The sequence below is a fragment of the Sciurus vulgaris genome (assembly GCF_902686455.1).
Source record: "Sciurus vulgaris genome assembly, chromosome: 5".
NCBI classification, from domain to species: Eukaryota; Metazoa; Chordata; class Mammalia; order Rodentia; family Sciuridae; genus Sciurus; species Sciurus vulgaris.
This window is the reverse complement of record NC_136465.1, coordinates 177,713,236-177,739,293: the sequence shown is the minus strand read 5'-3', so window position 1 is coordinate 177,739,293 and position 26,058 is coordinate 177,713,236. Positions and strand designations below refer to the sequence as shown.

Genomic DNA, 26,058 nt, shown 5'->3' with positions numbered 1-26,058 from the left:
CAATTTTGTGGAAGATGTGTAGAGTCAATATTCCTTTTTCCTTAGATATTTGGTGGACTCCACCAGTGAAACCATCTAAGACTGGGATTTTTTTTTAGTGAGAAGGTGGTTTGTTTTTTTTTTAAATTTTATTTGTTTTTAAGTGGTGCTAAGGATCGAGCCCAATGCCTCACACATGCTAGGCAAGTGCTCTGCCACTGAGCTACAGCCCCAGCCCAAGAAGGTCTATAATAAAAAGCTTTATTTAATAGATTTGAGGCTATTCAGACAACCTGTTTCTTCTGGAACTCAGCCCTAGAGTTCAAGTGAACTTCAAGTAAGCTGTCCTTTTCATCTGAGTTGTCCTCTCTTTATTGGCATACCTGTGTTCGTAATGTTCCCGTGTCACACTTTTGCTATCTGTAGAATCTGTAGTGATGTCACCTGTGTCATGCCAAACATTGGTGATCTGTCTTGCCTTTTCTTTCTTTTAGGGATTTGGATCAGTCAGGCTAGAGGTTCTTCAGTTTTACGTATCTTCTCAAAGAATCAGCTTTGTTTTTTATCGATTTTCTGTATTGTTTTTCTATTATTCTCATTATTTGTTTCTTTTCCAATGTTTCTCTTTTTCTGCTTACACTGAGTTTAATTTGCTCATGTTTTTCTAGCTTCTTTAGGTCACTGGCTTCTCTCTTCTTCTTTTTCCCTAAGTGCTATACATTTCTAAGTACTGCTTTAGGGGGCTGGGGAGATAGCTCAGTTGGTAGAGTGCTTGCCTTGTAAGTACAAGGTCCTGGGTTCGATCCCCAGCATCCCCCCACCAAAAAAAAAAAAAAAAAAAATCCTAAGTACTGCTTTAGTAGCATCCACAACTTTTGACAAGTTTTATTTTCATCTGGTCTAAAATACTTCCTAACTTCCTTTTTTTTTTCTCTATTGACCTGTGGGCTATTTGAAAGTATGTCATTTAGTTTCTAAATATTTGATGATTATCCAGTCATGATTATGTTATGGTTTCTAATTTAATTCCAGTATGACCAGAGAACTATTTTGTATGACTTGAATCTTTTTAAATTTATTGAGACTTGTGTTACAACTCAGAATATGGTCTATATGGATAAATTTTCTGTATGCACTTGAAAAAATAATGTATATCCTGCTGTTGTGTGAGGTGTTCTATATAATATAAATGTCAATGAGATCAAGTTGGTTGGTAATGTTACTCACATATTTTATATCCTTATCTGCATTTGTTCTATGAATCTGGACATAATTGTGTTTGCCTAGTTTTCCTTAGACTTCCAGCGCTGCTATTAGAAACATGAACTCTAACAACTGTTAGATCTTCCCAATGAGTGGACACCATTATGTCTTCAAAGGTTTTTTCTATCACTCCTCTTTCCCCCCCAGGGTCTTCAATTATACATACATTAGGCTGCTTAAAGCTATTCTACAGTTTACTGAAGCTGTTTTCATTTTTAAGAATTCTTTTTTCTCTGTGTTTCATTTGAAATAGTTCTTATTCCTATGCCTGAAGTTCACTATTTTTCCTTCTTCTACGATGTCCAATCTGCCATTAATCCTATCCAGTGAATCTTACTCTGGGACTTTGAAGTTTCCCTTGTAGAGTTTGATTTGCATCTTCTGTTATATCTTCCATGTCTCTACTTAACCTTCAGAAAATGTGAAATACAGTCACAGCTGCTTTAATGTATTTGTCTGCTGAATCTAATATTTAATTCTGGGTCAGTTTCAATTCCTGGATTTTCTCTCTCATGATGGGTCCTCTGTTCCTGCTCCTTCACATGCCCAGAAATCTTTGATTAGACACCAGATATTGTGATTTTACCTTGTTTGATGCTGAATAGCTTTGTATTCCTACAAATACTTTTGAGCTTTGTTCTGATATGCAGTTAAATTTCTTGGAAACATTCTGATCCATTTGTGTCCTCTTTTTGAGATGTGTTAGGCAGGACCACAGTTGTGTGGCCTAGTGTGATCATCCCCCGTACTGAGGCACGATCTTCTGAAGGCTGTTGATTCCCTCTGAAGTAGGAGGGCGTCCAGGCTGGGGGTGAACACTGTTCCCAGCTCTGTGTGAGCGCCAGGCACTGCTCCTGGGCAGAGTGAGTGCTGGCACCATTCCCTACGATCCTCTCAGATGGTTTTCTTCCTGGCCTCAAGCAGTTCTGCTCTCACGCATGCATCAGAAAGTACTCTGGTAGCTCTCTGGAGTCCCTCTCTGTACAGCTTTCTCTTCCTGCACTTTGCCAGGGAAATTAGACATGTCGGTCTCTGGCTCACAGCTTTACCTCCTCAAAAGGGACTCTGCCCAGCTTTGCCTGGGTGCCCTCCCTGCACTGGAGCCGGGACTCAGCTCTCCCCTGTCGCTCTCTTCTCACGCTGCCAGAGCCCTCACTGCTGATGCCCAGTGTCCTGGAAAGCGCTGTTTCCTTTACCGTCTGGATTCTTGATTCTTGGTTTCTTCCACTTTGAATGAAGGAGCCAATCTTTTCTTTTCTCTCTCTCTCTCTTCTCAGTACCAGGGATTGAATGAGGGCTTCACACATGCCAGGAGAGTGCTCTATCACATCCCTAGCCATTTTATTTTGAGACAGAGTCTCACTAAGTCACCCAGGCTGGTCTTGAGCTTTGTGATCCTCCTGCCTCAGCCTCCTGAGTAGCTGGGGTTATAGGCACGCACCACCACATATGGCAGAGCCAAACATTTTCAAACATACAAAGTTGGTTATAAGGTTACAACATGTACTTCTCAATCTTTTGAAATCCATGTTCCATTGCATTAAACAGAAGTATCTTTTTGTAATTCTTTTCCAGATTCATTATGATTTATTTTATTAATTTTTTATTTTTTCGAATTAGTTTTACATGATAGTAGAATGCATTTATATATTTTGATAAATTATACATAAATAGAGTGTAACTTCACATTTTTCTGATTATACATATTGTAGGATCACATCAGTCATGCAGTCATGTGTACATGAGGTAATAATATCAAACAGAAGTATCTTATAATCTCCTTTAATATTGTTGAAATTTGCAAGGTAAAGTAACTATTAGTTTATATTTTAACAATCTACTCCCTCCTTAAAGATCCTAATAAACCTCCTTGGGCATACACCTGAGTTGGGGCAGGGGGCAAGGGCCACTCTACCACTGAACTATACCCTCAACCCTTTAGATTTATTTTGAGGCAGGGCCATGATAAGTTGCTGAGTCTAGTCTCTACCTTGCCATCTTCTTTTCTCAGTCTCCCCAGGTGCTGGGATTATAGGCATAAGGCACTTGGCTGGAGATTCTCATATAGCTCTTTGGGCATACACCTGAGATCCTGACATAGGTCCTTGTGTATAAACCCAAGGGTCTGATGAACCTTGTTCTCCTCAAAAATACTCAATCTTGGGATCCATCCCCAAACCTGTTCATTTTGAATCTTGGAGGATATTATACTATTACATCTTCACATAAAATATTTTTGTTGGTTCTGACATTAATATAATGTTAGAATTATTGAAGGGTCAATAAAAAAGAAAGGAAGACTACCAGTAGACTATCAAAGAGATTATTTTCTAAAGTACAGAACTCAGAGGGGCGGCTAATGTAAATGGAACCTCCACCAGGCTGACCTGATGGTCCTACACCTGTCCTCTGACGGCTCTCTCTGGCATCTAGTAGTCACAAGACAGAAAGGCAGCTTGCCTGCGAAGATCTAAGAGACCGAGTAAAGCAGCAGGTCTAACTGACGTCGGACCCCCTGCCTGCTCTCATCTGAATGCTGCAGGCAGGAATGTGAAACAGGACCGGCACCCTGGAAGACAGCGAGGCAGCTTCTTATAAAGCGAAACACAGCTACTGGCTGGCAACTGCACTCTCAGGCATTGACCCCAGGGAAGCAAAAGCTCACATTCAGTGAAAACCTGTATGCAAGCCAAAGGCGCGAACAAGAGAAAGAAACGTACGAACTGGACACTGCACTTTACAACCTGTGCTATAAACACTGCCACCATGCAAGCAAAATGATAACCCACGAAACAGAAGAAAATACCTGACAATCATGTGCTCAGTGGAGGCTTGTATCCTGAATGTAAAAGAACTACAACTGAGCAATAAAAAGACATTCCAAATTTTAAATGGCAAGGGATCTGTGTAGAAATCTCTCCACAAAAAAGATGCACATGGCCAACAGGCCTCTGAAAAGCTACCTCATCAAAAGCACAGATTAAGAGCACAAAAGCTGCTCCTTCACACCTACAGGAGGGCCACAACCAAAACGGCCAACAAGGATTGGTGGCCAGGTGCAGTGGCCACGCCTGTGATCCCAGCGGTGCAGGAGGCTGAGGTGGGAGAATAGAGAGTTCAAAGCCAGCCTCAGCAACTTAGTGAGGCCCTAAGCAGCTCAGCGAGACCCTGTCTCTAAATAAAGTATTTTTTTTTTTTTAAACAAAGGGCTGGGGACATGGCTCAGTGGTAAAGCTCCCCTGGGTTCAATCCCTGGTACAAAAAAAAAAGCCCGGGCGAAGCGCGCAGCTCAGGGCCCTCACACCCTGCGTGAGCGTGAGGTGGGCGGCCCCTTGGAAAACTGTTGGGCACTTATCAAAGAATCAAACTCAGTCGCCAGCCGGCCTGGCAATTCCACTCCGGAGAGACGTAAACACACATCCACACAACATGTGTGCCTGTGCCCAGAGCAACATTATTCATAAAGGGCAACAGTTGTCCACCAGCCAATAAATGGTTGAAAGAATGAAATATCTTTCCAATAAAAAATGAACCACTGAGGCCACACTAAGCTTAGCGATCCTCAAGAACACGACTGTAAGTGGAAGAAGGCCATCACCCGGGACCTCCTGGTCTGACTGCATGTACTCGGAGCGAGCTGGCAGAGGGGGCGGGAAGTGGATCCGTGCCTGGGGCTGGCAGCAGGGGGCGCTGGAGAAGCTGGGCGTGGTTGCGAATGGCTGGGGGTTTCCTTCAGGGTTGACAAAAATCTTCTGAAACTGGATTGTGTGATATTTGCACAACGCATGCTTTGAATTCGTGCCGTACAGTTGTATAGTGCTACTTCTCAACAGCGCTATCTAAAAAGAAAACTGGTGCACGAATTAGTTCATAAAAGGCCCAGAGTAGAAGCCACCTAGGTGTGCTCCCTGCGGACAGCTCAACACGCGGGCCACCTCACTGCGGGCGATTCAGCGGGGAAAGGGAAGGAGGAGTGGGCACTCCCAACAGCTAGGGCGCCTGAACGGCCCAACCCAGGCTGCCATCCAGTGCCAGGGGCGCTGCAGACTCCGCCTGTGCCCTGATGGTGCCATCTGCTCCCACAGGTGTGGACGCGAGTACACTTGTGTCTGAGGGCGAACTGTGGCCCTGGCCCTGCACACTGGACCGGGTGTTACGAGCAACAATGCCAGCTTACACACCGGAGCACACGCAAAGATCTCAGTCGACTTAGGGCGTGCCGACTTCAAATCTAGGGTTCAAATGCGCATTTGGCGAGTGAACCCAACAACATCCCAAAGGCGGTTTCCCGCTGGCACGGGGTCCAGCTGGGGGCAGGGGTGCATTTGCTGCCCCTTCCCTTTCCATCTGGCACATTCCCACGACTTCCCTTTGTCTTCTGGGACAATGACATTATTAGGAATGCCATCTCCAGCTCTCTGCCTTTTAAAAGTAGGACACGGAAGCTGCTTTAATGTCCACTGGTAGGAACATCTCGCAATGGCAACTTGTCACATGAGCCATCTTGTATCCCACGCAGCAAATAAAAGAAACCCACAGCACAATTATTCTGGCCATCTCCAAATGAGAGAGCAAGAAGAAGGCGGCGTCCACCTGATGACATGATTTGAAGCCACTCTATGTCACCTGAGCTCTTAGTGGATGTCAGTCACAATATGCCTGCACCTCCTTTCTCAGCCAGTTGCAGGACCAGCCTTTCCTCAGGAAACCAGGACCAGACAGGTTAGAGGACACCAAGGGGACAGAAGCAAAGTGCTCTTTAAAATGCAATTTTCTGCTGTAAATCAAAGTTCCACATAAAAATAAGAGAAACGGGGACCTGGAAGGGTCTCCTCTGGGCACAGTCTTGTTTCTGGGTAACTGATTATGGGACGGCCCGGGCCAAATGCTGGAGCATGCTGGGAAGCCGCGGACCTGAGGCGCTTCCTTGGCACACACTGCGCCCGCCTGCCAGCCGGTGGGTGTGTCCAGACCACACAGCGGCCCACGAGCCTTGCACCCAACACGCCCGAGGCGACCTTGGTCTTCTGCGTGGTCACAGAGCCGCTGCTCAGTCGTTGGTGTGTCTGCTGTTTGTCCTGAAGGGCTACTTCCCTTTTAAACGATCAGCACCCACCCCTCGCGGCCTTCCTGGCCCAGCTCTGGCCACGGCCTCTTCCCTGGCCCACTTCCTACCTCCTACAAGGCCGGCACGCCTTCCCGCTGACTGTCCCACCACTGCTGAGGGACTCCACTGAGCAGCCTCCTCCCAAGTACCTGGGTTTGCAGATAGGGAAAAAGACCAGGGACAGGGGCCGCCAAGGGCACGTGGTCACACTGTTTAAAGGGGCCACACTCCCTTTTTTAAATAGAATGTAGAAACTGCTTTCGTGGCACTGGCAGTACCTCGGTCTGAAGTCAAGGTCTCCCTGCCCCGCAGTGGAACTCCTTCTCCTACACAATCCCCTTGCCTGCTGGGCTGACTCTCCAGGCTTCGTCGGCTCGTTTAGCCTTCGAAGTGACCTAAGTGACCTACGGCTCTGCCCTTGGCCCTGACCTGCCAGAGGGAGCCTCTTAACGGCTGACTCGGAGCTGTCCCAGCCTGCTCAGAAGCCCTGGCTGCCCCACCCCGGCTGCTCGCAGGTGGAGCCTCCAGTGACCTGATGCCACCTCTCTCCTGGGACCACATGTCCTTTCCTTCCGGACGTTCCTCCAGTCACACTTCCTCCCTGCTCCTCACAGGCCAGCCAGCTGCCAGGACGCCCAGCTCTCACCTGCACCTGAGCACTTCCTCCAACAGCTTCCGCCCCTGAGGCCCACCTGACCATCCCTGGCGCCCTTGCCCCAGCCCTACCTGCTCTGTGCTTGCCCTTCCCACTGCACCTGGCCGCTTCTAACACACCAAGTCAAACTCAGCTGCCATGCAAACAATCCGGCTTCACTGTGAGAACAGAGACGTTTGGGGCTCACTGATGTATCCCTAGTGCTTAGAGCAGAGCCTGGCACAGGCGAAGGAGCTCTCTAAGCATCTGCTGACCCTTGACCCCAGAGGAAAGCATCTTCTCTTTATTTCCCTCTGCAAACCCTGTTCTCGGCCAAAATAAACTACTCAGCATTTGCCAGACCCACCTCATGTTCTCCAGCCTCCATCCTCTGTCCTGTTCTTCCACCTGAAATGCCCCCCATCCTCACGCCTGTGGGCAGAGCTTAAGTATCGCTCCTTGACAGCCTCCTGGACCCCCGGGGTGGACCACATCCACCTCTGCATCACCACAACTTGGGGCTCAGGCAGGATCTGTACCTGTGAGCAGAGCTCTTAGCTGTCCCCCACTCCCCTACACAGGGCAGGTGTTCAATAAATATTTAATGAGCTAATCTAACACCGGTGCTATATTCTGGATATTGTTCCCTCTGTTATAAAAAACTCATTTTAAGTAATGAGTCTATGAAAGGAGCCTGCCCAGGGGATATGGCCAGTGTTTAGTGAACAGAGTTGACTGTACGACAAACTATTTTCTAAAGAAATCAGGAAAAATGCAACTTAAAAGTGTTAAGAACACCAAGGCAACAGAAGCAAGTTGTTTACAAAACGTGGAGTTCTCTGCCATGAAGTCCTAAAGTACATCCCGAGACCACCTGATGGGGTGCACACAGGGGGCTCCTAGTCACTGAAACTAACTGCAATAAGCTCTGTAGAGTCCACATTGCTCCATTAAACACAGTAAGGGCACACCTGCATGCTGGTGTCAGATATCAGTATCCCTTACATAGCAAGCGAGGCTCTCCCTAAGAGTACTGCCACATTTCCAATACTGAGTTGGTCCTTCCATGAACATGGTACATCCATCTATTTTCATGAGCTATATTTAACTTCTCCCAATAATATAATCAGAATTCTGAGTCTTGCATATCTTTTAAAATGTATTCCTAGGTATATGATATACACATTTTAATTCAGTTTTAATTAAGATTTATTATAGAGTAGTTTAAGCTTTAGAAAGAAATTAAGAAAATGCACGGAGTTTCCATATCCTGCTCACTGCCCACCCATAGTTTCCCTATTGTCAACATCTTGTGTGGGTAAGGTACATTTGTTTCCACTGATGAGCCAATGCTGATATATTATTAGCTAGGTTCATAGTTCTCACTGGGGCTCACTCTGTGGGTATAGTTCTACATGTTTTGGGAAACGTATAGAATACAATTTTACCATTATAGAAGCTACAGAGTAGCCCCACTGCCCTAAAACTGCCCTGTGCTCCACTTATTCATTTTCCCTCCCTACCCGAGCCCCTGGCAACGATTCATCTTTTTACAGGCTCCACGATTTCGCCTTTTCCATAATGTCATGTGGTTGGAATCATACAGGGTGGAGTTGTTTTCATGTGTACAACATACTGGAAGATAATGTAACTGGCACTGTTGGCCAACACATTTTCCAGAGTGGCTATTACATCCCCATCAGCAGCTCATGGGAGTCTTATTCCACGTCCTCACACACATGTGGTCCGTTTGCTTGGTTTCAGCTGTTGAAGTCAGCTTACAGTGGTATTTTTTTCTTCAAATTTTTTTTAGTTGTTGATGGACCTTTATTTTTATTTATTTACATGCAGTGCTAAGAATCAAACCCAGTGTCTCACACATGCTAGGCAAGTGCTCTACCACTGAGCTAAAACCCTGGTTCTTATAGTGATATCTTTATTAACAGTGATATCTACTACTATTAATTTGCATTTCCCTAATGACCTTTTTATCTACTTACTTGCCCTCCATTTAAACATGCCCTTTTTGATTAGCTGTTTCAAAGATTTTCTCCATTTTTAATTGGGTTGTTTGTTGTCTTCTTACTGAATTCTAAGAGATCTTTGTATATGACAGATCTGTCTTCCATCAAATATATATTTTGTAAATATTTTGAGTCTGTGATTTCACTCTTAATTTCCTTATATGTCTTTTGATAAGTAAAAGTTTATAATTTTATGAAGATAATTTTTCTTTAAGGGTTCATGCTTTTTGAATCATATTTAAGAAATCTTTGCCAAACCCCAAATCACTATGATTTTCCCCTATGCTTTCTTCTGCAATTTCTATGGTTTTAAATCTTAAAATTAGGTCTATGACCCATTTCACTAATAGAATAATACATGATAATATTATGTTATAGTAACAATAAATATTATCTAGCATGAGGTGTGAGGTGAGGGCTGAGGGCCCTTCTTTGTCATATGGTCATCTAATTGCTGCAGCACTGTTTGCCTAAAAGACTGCTTTTTCCCCACAGAAAAGACTTGGCACCTGACCTGAAGTCAGTTGTCCACCTATGGATGGGTCCATTTCTGGAATTCTTATTCTGCTCCATCATCTGTCTATTTTCTTATCAAAAGTACGATTCTCGAAATCAGGTAGTCTACGTGTCCCACTATGTTGTTCCTCTTCAAAGTTGTCTCAGTCACTATATGCCCTCTGCATTTCCGTGGAGTGCAGGACGGGCTTGTTGAATTCCACAACTGGGCATGCTTTGACCTGCTTTGGGCATCCTGGGAAGGGCTGCCTGAGTCTTCTGATCAAGAGGAGGGTCATAACTCACTCTTTATCTTTTAAAACTTCTCTCAACAGTGTTCATAGGTCTCAGTGAACATGATTCACACATTCTATCCTGAAGCATCTTATAATGTGATGCTGGATCACAGTAACGTCTTATTCCTGGAGTAAACCAAACTTTTAGCACGAAAGAGTCTTTTCATTGTTGTGTTAGTCAGTTCCCTCTGTGATGAAAATACCTGAGAAAATCAAACTGAAGGAGAAAAGGTTCATTTTGGCTCATGATTTCAGAGGTTTCGGTCCATGCTGGCTGGGTCCATCACTTTGTGGCAGAAACAAGGCAGAATATCATGGCGGGAAGCATGTGATAGAACAGAAAGGCTCCCTCACAGCGGCCAGGAAGCAAAGAAGCAAAGGGGTCTGGGGAAAAACACGCCCTTCAGAGGCACAGCCCCATGACTCGCATCTTCCAACGAGGTCCCAGTTCCCGCCAGCTCCCCACACCGCCCGCCGGTGGGCACCAGTCCTTGAACGCGTGAGCCTTCAGGGGTCAGTCCAGGCCCAAACCATCGGCGGTTGTCCTGTAGCTTTCTCTGTTCCGGCTCAGAGGTCAGCTCCCAGATGCTCCTTCTCTGAAGGCAATGTCTTTGCTTTCTTCCTCTGGCTTCTTTTAAGAGACTTTTTGTCTTTATTTCTTCAGCAATTTTACTGTGGCATGTCCTGGTAGAGTATGTATTTTTAAAATCCTGCTTGTGGTTCTTTAGGCTTCTTGGACTTGTAACTTGACATCTTTCCTCATTACAGGGTAAACTTCAGTCATTATCTCAAATATTGCTTCTGTCCCATCCGCTCTCCTCCCACCAGGGTTCAGGTACATCTACTGTTCCCTTGAATTTCCATTTTTTTGATGCTTTGTGCTTTCCTTTTTTTTCTGATCTACATTATCATTCACCAACTCTTTCTTCATTGGTGTCTATTCTGCTGTTATAGCTATCTATGGAGTATGTTATTTCACTTTGTGTATCTTTTAGCTTTATAACTTATAAAATGGTTATTTTCAGATCAATGTCCTTTTTAGGAATATAATTTCAAATGCACTACCAAAATGATCAATTTTACCTTCCATCTTCTTGAACACAGGAAGCAGGTCAAAGTTTATGCCTTATAAGTCTAATGTTTAGAGTCACATGAGTCTGTTTCTAGCATCTGTTGTTTCTACTGATTGATGAGGCTTCTCCCACATGCTTCGTTAGTTTTATGTTGTTGCCATTAATAGAAAGTCTTGACGTGCTTGGTGGTGTAAGACCACAAAAAGGGTCATGCAAGCAGAAACTGTGCAAAGCAATTTTAATAACCCATGAGAGCAATCACACTTGTCCTATAACTTTCAAGTTTTTTGTCAAAATATTAAAACAATCTCTGGCTATATGTTGTACACACACAGGGAAAATTTTAAAAAGATAGTAAGACTAGTATTTATTTAGTACACTCTCATTTAACAGGTTAGAAACCACACTGAGAACCACAATGTCCAATTTTCTGCAAGAACCTTACAGAGGGTAGCTTGAGTGCACGTGCCTGCTTTGTGGCACTGTGTTGTGGCAGCCTGGGAGACTGACAGGCAGGGGCCCTGAGAGGGGAGACTGTCCTAGATTCTTGGGGTGGGCCCAGTGGACTCCCCTGAGCTCTTAGCAGCTGACAACCTTCTCCGGTTAAGTCAGAGAGATGCAGAAGAGGTGGTGGTAATGGCAAGGCAAAGGCAGGGTGGAGAGGATGAAGCCAGAGGACTCACGTGCTGCTGACTTTGACAAGGAAGGAGCCACAAGACAAGGAGCGTGCTGGCCCCTAGGAGCTGAGAACAACCTCCGCCACCAACCAGCATGGAGGATTTTACCGTAAATTGCATCTCAACAGATCAACTATAAAAACAAAAACAAGCTTCTCCCCCTTGCTGCTGGCTTCCAGGAGTCTAATACAAAGGGTACCCACACATCACACACCCCAGAGCAGGTGACCAGGCTGACCCTCCAGGACTTCAGGAGGCAAGCTTGCCTCCACCTGACCTGACAGGGTTTGTGGCCCCAGGGGCAGGTCATAGCTGCAGAGCAGCGAAAGCAGCCTGGACGCAAAAGCCCCAATGCCACTGTTTTCTCCTCTCCTGCAAGAGCAGCCTGGACAAAAGGCTTGCATCTCCAGGGAACCCTTCGCCTCTTGGCACCCGTCAGACCGCAGGGCCTGAGCCCAGGCACGCGAGCCCCTCCGCCCCTGGCTCTTGAGAGCTGCGGACTAGTGGCAACAAGGTGGGGGCTTGCCAGATTTCCACGCTGACCATGGCGACCATGCCAGGCAGACGCTGTGACTAAGTGGACAGTGTTCCCGCACATGGGCCATTAGATTCGTGTTTGGAGTTAATAATCACCAGAGATTAGCTCCCGCGGCCGATGTGGGTCAGGAGGAGTTTAACCGGGGCACTTAATGGCTTTGAGATCTGAATCAGAAGAGTTAAAATGGGTTCTGAAGATTCCTGGAGGGTTTTATGTCTTTCTTCTCCCTCAACTTAATTCCTTCAGTGAGGCAATTCCAAAATTTAGGGACAAATAGGTACTGAGCTGTGCTGGGTGCCGTAAATCCCTCGCCTCCCTGCCACCCACGTGACCCCTGTGCTGCTCTGCACGCGCCAGGTCACATGCTTTCCCACCACCCTCCCTGCAGCTGGGCCCGCTCCCCGTGGACCACAGGGCTTTAGTCCAGTGGGGACGCGCCTGCTCCTTCCCCCTGCTTCCCCAGCACCCGGGACAGAGCTGGCACTCGCGAACATTTAGGAAACACCCCCTAAGTGAACAAAAGGACTCAGGGGTCCATGACCGCCTGCCTCACGAACAGCCATGGGACACGAAGCACCACAGGGAATGTGCTGGACGAGATCCCCAAATGTGGTTTGGGGGAAGATCCAGGAAGGTTCTGGGATCTGTCCCATGCACAGATGAGGAAACTGAGGCACAGGCCAGTCGAGAAATCTAAGTCTGAGAGCAGGACAAGGATCCTACCCTTCCTGCTGTCCCTAAGGTCCCCATTCCAGCCCAGTTGGGACCAATTACTGAGCCAGGAAGGGGATACCAGAGTCAGAGCAGCTCAGAATCAGAGCCAAAGAGTTGGGAGTGTCCCCCGGGGAAGGTGGAAGCAATGCCCCAAGGTGGAGGGTGATGGACTTGGAGCCCAGAGAGCACCAGCAAAGTGCAGGGGCCTCAGGGAGGTGGAGGGGCAGGCCGGGTCTGGGGCAGCGAGGACACAGCAGTGTGCGAAGGGGCACTCCCAGCCTGCCTTTCTGAGAAGGCACACGCACAGAATCAGGAAGTTCACGTCTGCTTCCTGGCCCTGCGGGCAATTCACCTCTGGGTGGAGGTGGGATGGGGTGGCCCTCAGGGTAACTGGAGGGGGATGTGTTACACTGAGGGCTGAAGTTTTGTCTTTCCTACTCCTTCTTTGAGGTCTGAGTTTTTACTACCCTCCTGTCTTTCAGGTTTCATTCTTATAGAGTCTGTACCAAACCCAAATCATGACAGGGTGGGTATCTTTCTGAAATGCTTCTAGAAAGTGCTTTCTCCTGCTAAGAAAGCCCACAATTAAACTAATCCATTCCCCAAAGGGTAATCAGGCACTCCCTAGTTTCTGCGCTTATTAGTCAGGGAAGCTCTGGCTGGATTCTTTTTCTGGAGTCCTATTTCCCTAAGTCTGTGCCTCTGTTATTATCATCAGCTGCCCTTGAGTGTGGTTAAATATTCACCTTCACTTAGACTTCTGCCCTAGACACTAAAAGATAACGTGTTAGATTCATCTAAGTCAGGGGAACAGAGCAGGAGAGAGGCTCCTGAGCAAGGAAAGAGCACCACATTTATCTCTTCTTACGTTGGCAGCCTGCTAACACACCTCGCACTCTGTCCACACACCGAGCCAGGGACTCGGGAAGAATCGCCACTGCTCGTAATGGAAAGCTGTCCATGCAGAGCCTTCTCCTGTCTCCACCTGCTAGTCCCTTGGCTCGGAACTGTGACCTTCCTCCTGGGTCTCGCCAGCTCAGACCCACACGTACCAGTTCTTCCCCGGCCGTTCCAATCAGGGCTTTTAGGCCGCTGCACCCAGGGTGGGCACTCTCCACCCCTCCACTCCTGAGTGGGCACCTCCACTGCCCACCATGTTTGATCCATGCTTCGGATCAAAGTGCCAGGCACCACCCTCCCTCCCCTCTTCCTGTCATCTCTGGTCACATGCGTTCTCCCACCCGCCAGTGCCAGCTCCCCTCAAGGCACACAGCTTCGGCTACATTTAGAGGCCCCAGCCACTTGCCCTGGTGGTGCCCCCTCCACTGGACCCGGGCTGCAGCAAGGGCTGGGCCCACACCTGTCTCACTGCTGCCTTCCTGCAGGGCTTCTCAGGGAGAAGGTCCACTTGACGACTCGAAAGTGGGGGCCACAGAGTGTCTTCCTTTCTGGAAAACTCACAGAAAGTAAGGTTTTGAAGGAAAGAAGAGAACAAAGATCATGTTCTGAACTTTTGGACAGCTGGGCAGAGAGGGTGAACTAAAGTCCCCTTGCCTATATCTGGGGACGAGTTTTGTAACATTTTTCAAAGTGGAAAAAAGGCGATCAGTACTCAGGCACAGTACTCTCCCTCATACATTATAGCCAGGTGCAGTGAGCACACCAGTAACCCCAGAGACTCAGGAGGCTGAGGCAGGAGGACTGCAAGTTCAAGGTCAACCACAGCAACTCAGTGAGACCTTGCCTCAAAATAAAAACATACAAAGGGCTGGGAATGTGGTTCAGTGGTAGAGTGCCTCTGGGTTCTGTCCCCAGTAGCACAAAAATCAAGCAAATAAATTGATGGATTATAAAGTTCAAGGATACTGTAGCCACATCAATACTGCCCTGTTTGTTTTTGTTGTAAATAACTTCCACATACTGAGAGATGAGTCCATCTGAACCAGATTTCAAAGTCCTCTGAACAGTTTTTCTATAAACATCATTGATGTTAATCCCATGCCCAATACACAGACAGATAAACAAACAGAAAGTGAGCAGACAGTGAATAAACCAAATGCCAACTCAGTTATCAAGCTGTCCCATGAAATGAGCTAAAAAGAGACTGCAGTAAAGAAATCATCATGTTTGCTCACGATTCTAGACAGAGGATAATATGCAGCTTATGTTGGCAACCGAAAAGATGTCATTTTGTCCAGTAAAGAAAACTGCCAGAAAATGCATTCACATTTTTTCCAGTAAAAAGTCCCATATTTCACATATAGGTGACAGAAGAAAACTTCAGATCACTGAGACTGGCTCGTCACGGGGCGCGATCCTGCCTGTCACAGGCCGGAACGCTTCACTGTGAACGTGCATTGCAGTTCACTTCGGGCTGGCCACTGTTTGGCGTGGCTCAGGAAGTCACGCGGCTACAGGTCGACCACTAACGACTGCTTCCCTCCTGTGATGCCTGGCGACTTGTCACCACCGTGTGGTTATCACAGAAGGACAGACTTGTTCAGTTATAGATGACTGTAAGAGCCCCTGGGGCCCCTTGCTCAGACCCTGACCAAAGCTCCAATCGCTCACAACAGGCTTCGCAACATGGAGACAGCGGTCATTCTGCATTCTATTCCTGATGCTTAGAGTTCCACATTACGCTCTCTCAGAGGTGTGCTTCGGGCCCCTGAAGTATCAAGCACACGGATCAGATTAGAAATCTGCATTGCTCTTTATTTGCAAATATTTTTAAAAAGAACAAAATAAAACACAGAGGCTGGCTGCACCTGAAACACTTGATCACTGTGTTCTCCAATGGCTCCCAGGAGTCTCTCTGCCTGCAGCTCTCTCACACTGCTGCACACGAGCACTGACCAGCTCACCAAGGCTCAACTACACCCCTCTCCTAACAGTCAGCAATTGGCATTTGAATCCATGATCTTGCAGAAAAAAATAGCATTTGATTTAAATGGAGCCTCAAGGCAGCTGCTAAAGTCTATTTAATGTACAATACCTTCCAAAACTAGCAACCATTACAAACAGAATCCTTCAACTGCAACTCTCCTAACCCTGAAGAATGGCAACCACATGAGGGCAGCTGGGAAATGCCAAGGGGTATCCCACTGCAGAGGGACGGGGAAGGCGGTCACTTGCAGGCTTGGAGCTGTGTGCACTTCAGCTTAGGTGCCCTCAGCCAGCTCCACCCACATCTGACTGCTGTGACGGTCACAGGGGCCCACTGTAAGTTTCTGTGAATTTAAATTCTATTAACCATTTACGCATTCAATAAGCATTTACAAGCACCTACCAAGTACACAGGACTAGCAGGGCAGCAACTCTGCCCTCAGGGAGTGAGTCAGACGGACAAGGAACCGCAGTACTGGGCAGCGGCTGGCCCCGCATCCAGGGAACCTGCTCTGAGGCTGCACTTCCACAGGGCCTGGCAGGATGAGGCACAATCTGTGGCACGTTCTAGACACACTGGAGTAAGACACATGCAAGACACCTCATCACCAAAACCTGGGGTCACATCCACACTCAAAGTCAGTGGGAACCCCTCAATGCCGATTTGTCCTTACCAAGAGAGAATGTTCCTTTACCTCTACAAAAATGAAAACAGAAGTGTTTTGGGTATTTATGAGGGCGGACGCTTCCTTCTAGAAGTCTTTGAAAGATCATGAAATAATGTGAGCAAACCCAACCCAGGCATCAGATCTGAGGGGGAACCTGCAGGCAGCGGGCCTGTCCTTCCTCCTCGACACCCCGATGGGCTTCACAACCCTCCAGTATGGCCTAGAGAAGGATCCATCTCCTGCTAGGAGGAGGTGGGCAGAGGTCTCTGCACCTGCAGGCAGCAGCAGCAGGCTAGAACCCAGGTCTGGCCTTTCCCACCCTCAGCCTGCTCCCCGGTGCCAGTCAAAATGCCCAGATACTCTTCCTTCCACCCTATGTGGGCCTCAAAACGACTTGGGCTACACACTGAGCTGGCGAGGCTGGGGCTGCAGCCTGAGACACTTTGGGCACTCCAGGGTATCCCTGCCACCAGGTGCGGAGTCACTAAGTGCTCCAGAGGCAAAGAACGCACCCCTTCAACCATGAACAAACCAGACTAGACTGCATTGATCGCCTGTAGAACAGGCTGCCAAATCTGCCTGCAGGGCGTCCCCTTCCAGAAGAAGCCCAACGCAGGACCATTGCAGAGAAGAAACCAGTTTTTCACACACAGCCCACTGGACAGGAGGGCTTCTCCAAGCTGGTCCTTACCTTGAACTACCTTGGGGCTGGAGTGTGTTTCTAGCACACAAGAGGCCCTGGGTTCCATCCCCGGCACCATAAATAAATAAATAAATAAATTCATAAATACATAAATAAAAGAAAACAAAACCCACAAAAAAACCAACAAAGCGAAAAGGAACCCACAAATCTCTTACCACCAAATGGTAAATTTAAATTCTGTTCCTAATTTTCCCTAACCACATAGTCTAAAAGATGAACTAGCTTATTCTATGTATTTATAAGACTGAGGTAATAGCAAATGTCTGTCCCACATAAACTGTGCCATTTTACACAATGTCCACAAAACGTCTGAAAAATGGACTATATATCAAGCTGCCCAATCCAGGTATAAAAGCAGAGAACCTCAAATTCCAGAAAGGGGAAATTCAACAGGAGCCACACAATCGGGAAGGGCATTAAACACCAATGCCAGTCACCTGAGACAGTCATCCTGTCCCCACCAACACACCCACTCACACACCCAAACTGCTGGAGAGCAAAGAGGGGCAGGAAGTCTGGCATGTCTAAAATCTATTTACAATAAGCACAAACATTTTAATTAATGCTTTTTAAAAATGAAAATATTTATTATAAAAATACTAATGCTCATAGCATGCAAGAAAAAGAGCATACTGAGCACCTATCCTGAAGAGCAAGATGTCACTGCAAACAGCACTTCTCCTCTGCACTCCAGCGTCCTCGTCTTTTACAGGATGAGGATTATCACTAGGTTTCTTTTCTATATTCTGGTATGAAAATCAGTTTCAAAAGCAGATGGGTAGTTGTCTTATTCAGGACTAGGCACAGTAACCTCCAGCCGCTACTCAATGAATGGGCACAGAGTGGATGAACTATGTGTATATGTCTGTGGATTGATTAAAGACTGCTGTATCTAAACACAATGGAATGTTTTATGGACATTTAAAAGGATAAAGCAGAAATATTTTTTTTTTCACTTGGAAAAGGTTTTTCTTTAACCTAGTACTCAATAAAGCAAGTGACAAAATTCTATAGGAAAAACTTTTCTCTCTCATTCTCTCACCCATAAAACTTTTAAAACTCTGTTTACAGACTTGACAAATACAAGCTAGTTAAAAAGAGCTCTTCTGTGATTAGGGCATGTCTCATATGTTTAAGATATAGCGGAAAAAAGGAAACATTTTTCCTAACGTCAATTAATTTACGTGTGCTTCAAAGCTGAGTAGGATACCAGGCCTGCTGCCTCTCGTCTTTCATGGAGGCTGCCCACCCAGATGTTCATCATCTGCTGTGTCCTGGGGCCATCCCTGCTATGGCTGATGGCAGTTCTGGAACTGACCCACTCTATTGGCAAGCCATTTGCCTAATATTCAAAATGAACACAGCTAAGAGACGGCATGCTGGTCTTAACTGGTCAGTGTCAATGACTTAAGTGACTGGCAAGTTACAGCGTTCCTCAAAGGTATGTTATCCCGTCTTGAACTACATGAAACCAGCCTGTCATAAAGAAATGAAGTTTCCAGTGCAATGACACAGTCCTTCAGAGCCGAAAGTGAATCCGTGCACATTCCTCTTCCCTTCCAAGCTCTGAAAATGCATTTAACATTACATCAGAAAGTGCTAATTAACCCCCAAACTGCCAGTCTGTCGTGCAAGGAAAATAAAAGCTTGGAACATTGCAGTCTGGAAAGAGTAAATTAAACCTTTTACCTGTGGTGGCAGGTTCTTGGTTCTGAACTTGTCTTGCCACAAACTGTCACTTCACGGAGAAGGTAGAGCCTTTAACTTCAGCCTTGGCAGTGGGAAGACAGAGGAGGAAATGATTACAATATGTTCTCTGGATGTCCCCCAACTCTCCACCACCTTAGGAAAGTCACGGTGACCCTGCTTCTTGAAACAACAACGGGGTCACAGGGTCATGCCCCGGAAAGCTCTGTAACCTCCTCCCAAACCCAGTCCCTGGTTTCTTTTGGGGGTGAGGGTGGTGTCAGAGGTTGAGGGGGGTGTGCAAGCCCCAGGGTTCCAGAGTGCCCCTCGACGCCCAAGACATTACACAACCATGAGAGGAATCTTGACCTGTGGGGCACATTTCCTTCCTTTAAATTTAAGAAGAAAATGCATAAGCGCACGTGCCTTGAGGAGAAAGCTCTGTGCGGGTAGTTCGAGTGAGCCCGCGGAGGTGGCAGGTGGGTTTGGGCAAAGAGCTTCTCCCAGCCCCCGCCCCGGCTCCTCTAGCATTTCGGGCGCCTACCGGTGAAGGTTCACTGGAACCACACAGGCCGCGCAGCTCAGGACGCAGAGGAAACCTGGGCGCAGAAACCGCCAGCGCCGGGCACTCAGCCGCCCGGGTTCCAGGGATGTCGCGGTTTCGCGGAGTTGCCACCCTACCGGGCAGAGCCTGCCCTAGGTCTCCACTGCATTCGGGAGCAAAGTGAGAACTGTCGGTCAAACGTGGTCCGAGGCTGGTGACACTAAGCGTGCGTGCGTCTCGCGTCGGGCAGCAGCCGGGCGCACTGGCCTCAGGGTCGATCAGACTCTCTGGGCCTAGGGTTGCCTTGCCTTGGGGATCCCTGCGGGGTTTCGGAAAACGTCCCCCAATTCGGTGACGCCCGAACTCCACCGCACCAGGGGAAAGGGCGCGGCACGACGTCCTAGCCCGTGGGCCTCCCCTCCCAGGGGACAACCAGAGGACCCGGTGTCGCCAGGTCCACCGAACTCCGCGAAGTCCCTGGCCCCGACAGCCGAGGACGCGGGGTTTCCGAGCTGGCCGCGGGCGCTCCGAGAGACACTGAGTACGAGACAGCCTCGTGGGCACTGCACGTCCCGCAGACTTCTCTGCGTGAGCCCTCGGCCCCGCGCCCCAGGGTCTCCAGCCCCGCGCCCCCAGGGCGCGCGCATGCGCCGCCCGGCCCCTCCTCGCCCTGTCCACCGCCCTCTCCGTCCCGGGCAAGGGACGCCCGGCCCCCGACCCCGCTCGCGCGCTAGCCCGCCCGACCCAGGCACCTGGGGCCGCGGTCCGCCGCCTGCCGGTTCACGGGGCTAGCGCACCGAGGGAGGCGGCGCCAGGCAGGGCGCTAGCGGCCGCCTCCGCCCCGCCGCCCGCTGCCCCCGCCGTGGGGCCGCTGCGTCCCCGGCCCCTGCCCGGCGCCGCCTCCCCGCGCCGGTGCCAGCCGCGCCCCCGCGACACGCGCCGCCCCTCGGCCGTCCCCCGCGGGTCCGGCCGCTCTGTGACCGCCCCGGAAGCCCCGCCCCGGGGCCCGGGCTTCGGCCCTGGGCGGGACACACCCCCGGACGGCGGCTCCCGATTGGCTGCTGCAGGGGAGGGGGCGGGCCGCTGACGGCCGTGCCCTCTCCGGGTCGCGCGGCGGTGGTACTAAAGGGGAAACTGAGGCTCAGGCGGCGAAGGGACTGCTCAAGGTCACCCGGCGAGGGAGGAGAGCGCTGCGATGGGTCGCTGCGTGCTCCTGGGCGTCGGACCCTTCAGCCCCGCGCACTGGGAAGGGCAGAAGTTTAAGTCGGGGGCGGGCGCCGGCCTGCGGAGCGGGTGGAGGTTCCCGGGCGCCAGTGCCACGCTGGCGAGGCCCGGCTCCCCCGGGGAGTCCCGCACTGCCCGTCTGCCTGATGAGCCGGTCTAGACCGAGAAGCGGGTGCCCTCGAGTCTTGGAAGGGCTTAGGCTGGGAGCCGGGCGGGGAGGAACCTTGTCCCAGAACCCCAGGATGCAAAGTAGGGAGAGCGGAGCGCGAGCCGGGAGCACGCGTCAACAGGTGGCCGAGGTGCCAGGGCGGGTGTGGCGCGCGGCGGGGAGGCGGCTGAAGGGCACCGCGGACGCGCGCGGGGAGGCGCCGCCGGCTCCGACCCCCGCCCCCCGGCCCGCCCAGCCCCTGGTGTCGGCGAGCCTGCCTCCCTTCTCCGTGCGCCGGGGGCGAGGGGCTGACTTGGTGCCCGGCCGAGGCGCTGGGGCTCTGCCAGCGCAGGGGGAGGTCGCGGCCGGGCAGCCAATGGCAAAGAGAAGGGGAGAGCGTTGCAAAGCCGCTTTGTTTGGACCGCGCGGTCGGAACTCCCCGCACGGAATGCACAAAGCGTCAACCGGCCGGCGCAGGGCGCCCCTCCTTTGGGAACTAAATGTGTGCTATGCCAGCCCTCCTCTCGGCCCTCATCCTGCGCCTGCTACTGTGTTATTTGTGGCGACGAGTGCCCAGGAGAACCTGCGGGGAAGAAAACTTCAAACACAAACCTCCATTACTCAGGGGGAACTGGAGATCAGGCCCTGCTTGGCCCTTCTTTAAACTCTCCCTTGCTGATTGGCCCCATACCTGTGGTGAGCTTTGCCCGCCCTCCAGACTCCCACATAACCTTCGAGGTTGCCTACCAGCAAGCCCAACTTTTATTGCACGTTCTAGCTAGCAATAGCTAATATTTGTATTTCAGAGTCCGCAAAGTGACCTGTACATATCATGTCCTGGATATCTCATAGGGTGGGCCAGCAGCAGCATTATTATTTACCCATCCGGTGGTAGTATGGTGTCTGTTGCCCTGGCTGCTCCTGTGGAGAAGGCAGAGAGGCCCCTGTGGAGCTCACAGACTGCATCCTCACCGCAGACCTCCTGGCACAAAGATGGTATCTGACATGCCCCGGGGTCCCGGAGAGTCTACCTGGGGGTGTATGGACCTGTTTCTCAGATGGTCTGTGGTAAACCGAGATCAACCAGGCAGTTGAAAAGAGCCAACATACACTGTCATGAACAAGGACCAAGCCTGTACAGGGCTCAACAGAGCAGTTGTGTACACTCAGCAGTCACAGGAAAATTATATTCTTGAGTTCTTGGGGCTCCCAAGGTTTTGTGAAGAGAACATTTGATTTTCAACCATGTGTTAAGTCACTTTTAAGCAAGTACTCTCAGTCGGACTTCCTGGGCTTCCTGAAGGAAGAAGGAAGCTCAGGACTTTTCTCATGGAGTATCTGGCCAGAACTTGCTGTGTCTGCTGTTTCCTGGGAACAGTGGGGTTCTTTAGAGAAACACTTCCAGGGTACAGAGGTAAGAGACCTGTCACAGCCAGAATGGGAGAAGCCATCACACAGGACACACACTCTGCTCCAAGTGCCCCTTTCCTCCTTCAGTGCTCATGGGCATGGGCAACAGAGATACTACTTGTTCTGGGGACTTATGGTGTCTTGAAGATGTCTCTGGGCACCACCCGAGAATCCGCCTCCCTTGGAGCATGAGTAGCTTGCTATCCTGGCTTATGTGCTGCCTCAGTCCCTTTTCACGTTTTCTAACTTCAAAGATGTTCTAAGAGGTCATTATTATTGTGCCCACATTACAGTAAGAAAACTGAGGCACTAAGTCTCCCATTGTGCCAGGTCACACGGGACGGTTGAAAGGCCCAAGAGAAGGTAGGTCTGTAAAGCCACACCTGCTGCACCCACCCACCTGCCAACCACCAGGGCAGCCAGGAGAAAGTGAGAGTCACCAGCCATCTGTGCTCAGACAGCGTGCAAGACTACTGTTCTGGCCCGGCCCCAGCGAAGCTTATCCCATGGCCTGGGGTTCAGGCTGTCTGTTTACCCTGCAGCTTAGGTAAGCCCTTTCCAGGAACCACCCAAGGCCTCCGAGGGTCACTGCATTGCCCTCTGCTGATCCACAGCCTCTGTCAGGTTGGCTTTGTGTGGCCAGGGTGTTATTAGGCAGGGCAGTGGTCTCTGATCTCCTGGAAGCGTGCCCTCCAGTCAGGTGGAGGAAGTCCATCAGGGCAGGGCAAATAGGGAGGCTGGGGGTTGAGGCTGGATCTTGGCGAGGGCCAACTGTGGGCATGTGCTTGGCACCACCCTAGTACTGACAACAGAACATCACAGTCCAGGTAACAAAGTACTGTCCTATTAAGGAACAGAATTCACAATAGCCCCCACAGGCAGCTGGGCCCACCCCTGTTTTACAGATGAGGAAAGCAAGGGCCAGGAATGACAGTATTTGGCCAAAGTCTCTTAAGAAGAGGCAGGAGACCTCCCAATTCAACTGCCATCATCAGCATGAACACCTGCCCCAGGTGCCCTGGGCTCAGCCATCTGTGGCAGAAGCCACTTCCTACCTGACATCTCAGCTGCTGCAGACCCTGGAGCATGGCGTTCAGAATCTGTCCGACTCCAGCTGCCCCAGGGATGGCAGTAGCAAGTCTGAAAGCCCTGGCAGAAGCGGGGGGGCCCTGTTGAAGGGGAGGCAAATGTTGAAGGGTGGAAATGGTAAAAGATGGGCAGGGGTGGGCAGGACTCTGGTCAGGCAGGGCCTTGTGGTTGGGTGGGGAGTGGGGCTTTTTGTTCTGAGGGTTGTGGGAAGCCTATCATGGAGGGTTATAAACAGGAGCATAACTCCATCAGATTAGTAACAAATCATAATAGATACTTGTTAACCAGCGGTCTTTACCAATGGTGGGTAAAGCTACCTGCTCACTCTAGGTCTTCAGGCCCAGATACTGCTACATGGTGGGCACTATGCCCCTTTGACAAACGACCTGTCTGATCAAAGTTTACAGACTGGCCTGCTCACCCTGGGTCAGAGGCCTGTCTTTATAGTCCTTGGGAAGACCAGGACAGCCCAGCCACAGCACTGCTGCCCCGGGAGACAGATGCCCTCCTCAGTAGACTTAGGCAGTAGCAGCTGGACCATGCATGTCTTCATCCAGTCCAGAGGATGACCTGAAGCTTCCGGATCAGTGTGACCTGCTAGGTACCACGGAAGTCTCACTGTAGAGCATGGTGTAAAGGTGGATTGGTCCTAGTCGGCCAGCAGCTGGGCTCCGCAGTGTTCTGACCCAGGCAGGGGCCGGCCAGGAGCTGCACCGCCTTGGGCAGGTGGCAGTGAGGGGCAGAGATAAGGCACTGTGACAGCCACAAGTTCAAAGTACAGCAACTCCCCTCATCCGAGGCTGCGCTCACCGAGGTTTCAGTGAGTCATGGTCAACTGCAGTCTGGAAATATAAGTGGAATATTCCAGAGATAAGCAATTCATGTTTCAAGCAACTTATATATTGTTGTGATTATTCTATCTCGTTGCTGGAATGGTTGGGAGTCTCTTGTTGTGCCTGACTTACAGATTAAACTTTATCATAAGCAGGCATGAGTAGGAAAAAACTACCTATGGGGTTTGGTACTATTGAGAATCAGGCATCCCCTGGGGGTCCTGGCAGAGAGCCCTGACCAATGGTGGGGGACCATGGTACCTGCAGGGATACCCCCTGCCTGGACACCCCCTTCAGGTCTTCTCAGGGGTCAATAGGCCAAGCCTGGTGTTGGGCTCCAACAGACTGGACTCACATCCTTGCTCTATCTTTTAGTTCCTCTCCCACCTCAAGCGTTGAACTTGACTCCAGTCTGAGCCTCCTTGTCCACCACGCAGGGCAGTGCTGCCTACCTGGAGGGTCCTGGTGGGAAGATGCGGGCGCTCCTGGGGAGTGCAGGGACCAGGCCCGAAGGGCGGATGGTGCTCACAGCATGGTGACCACCGGTCCAGGGCTGCCTCCCCAGGGACGCCAGCTGGGTGAGCATCCCACAGCCAAAGCTGTCCTCTGCCTACGTCACCTCCTCTTCCCGCATGCTGTCCTCTGCCTGCGTCACCTCCACTTCCTGCACGCTGTCCTCTGCCTACGTCACCTCCTCTTCCCGCATGCTGTCCTCTGCCTGCGTCACCTCCACTTCCTGCACGCTGTCCTCTGCCTACGTCACCTCCTCTTCCCGCATGCTGTCCTCTGCCTGCGTCACCTCCACTTCCCACTTCCTGCACGCTGTCCTCTGCCTGCGTCACTTCCACTTCCCACTTCCTGCACGCTGTCCTCTGCCTGTGTCACCTCCACTTCCTGCACGCTGTCCTCTGCCCTGTGTCACCTCCACTTCCTGCACGCTGTCCTCTGCCCTGTGTCACCTCCACTTCCTGCACGCTGTCCTCTGCCCTGTGTCACCTCCACTTCCTGCACGCTGTCCTCTGCCCTGTGTCACCTCCACTTCCTGCACGCTGTCCTCTGCCTGTGTCACCTCCACTTCCTGCATGCTGTCCTCTGCCCTGTGTCACCTCCACTTCCTGCACGCTGTCCTCTGCCTGTGTCACCTCCACTTCCTGCACGCTGTCCTCTGCCTGCGTCACCTCCACTTCCTGCACGCTGTCCTCTGCCTTGTGTCACCTCCACTTCCTGCACGCTGTCCTCTGCCTGTGTCACCTCCACTTCCTGCATGCTGTCCTCTGCCTGTGTCACCTCCACTTCCTGCACGCTGTCCTCTGCCCTGTGTCACCTCCACTTCCTGCACACTGTGCGGCTCTTGTCCAGTTCAGCACCGTTTCCCGTCCTGTCTCACCACCCAGAGCTGCTGCCCGAGCCCACGCGCCTTGAAGACACCTGCTGGCGTGCCTCTCCTTGCTCCCTCAAATGCTCTTTTCCACTCTGTGTCTGCTCTTTACAGAAAAGTCCTCCCAGCAGCCCAGCAGTCTGAACCTGAGCTCAGAAGAGCCTGCAGGCCGGGCTGAGACTCCCTGTGAATGCGGCTGAGCGAGCGGGGAGGACGTTATGCCAGCGTCCCTAGTCCTGGTTTTCACTAAAATGAGGAATTGGACCACGCTCCCAGGTGTCCGGAAGAGACAGGCTATCTTTGACAAAGTTTTCCTGATTGGCAGCAAGAATAAACCATGACATTATGGAGACTTTTATAGAAAGCTTCATCAGGTTGTTTTAAAGAAATAAATATCCTTATTCTCCCTGAGATGGTATCCTTTATGTGCTTTTATTGTTGAAAATGCCTTTCTTAGTGAAAACTTCCGAGATGAAGTGCTGGCAATGGCTGGTAGGATTGGTTTGTTTTGACTTGGCCCAAGAAGACATTGGCTCCCATGTCAGTCTGTTCAAAGCCACAGTGGTGGGAAGTGCAAGGCCCCGCCCACACCCCGCCCACGCGGACAGCTCTGTTCACTGATAAACCAGGAGTGTTGCGAAGGCCTCCTGACATTTTCCTGGTCTTTCCACACCCAGCTCTCCCCTCTG

At 50.2% G+C, this 26,058-nt stretch overlaps 1 protein-coding gene across 3 annotated transcripts in view; it reads right to left on the bottom strand.

Moving 5' to 3' along the window:
* Positions 1-20,194, bottom strand: part of PPARA (peroxisome proliferator activated receptor alpha) — a gene marked incomplete at its 5' end in the record, with an annotated part of 57,766 nt that extends 37,572 nt beyond the window's left edge. Inside the window, 2 exons of one of the 3 annotated variants that reach the window (XM_079142582.1) lie at positions 18,747-18,828; positions 20,040-20,194. Of the gene's footprint in view, positions 1-18,746; positions 18,829-19,287; positions 19,910-20,039 lie in introns of those variants that run through there. The other 2 variants (XM_079142583.1, XM_079142584.1) reach the window with 2 other exon arrangements.
* Between the last annotated feature and the right edge of the window lie 5,864 nt (positions 20,195-26,058).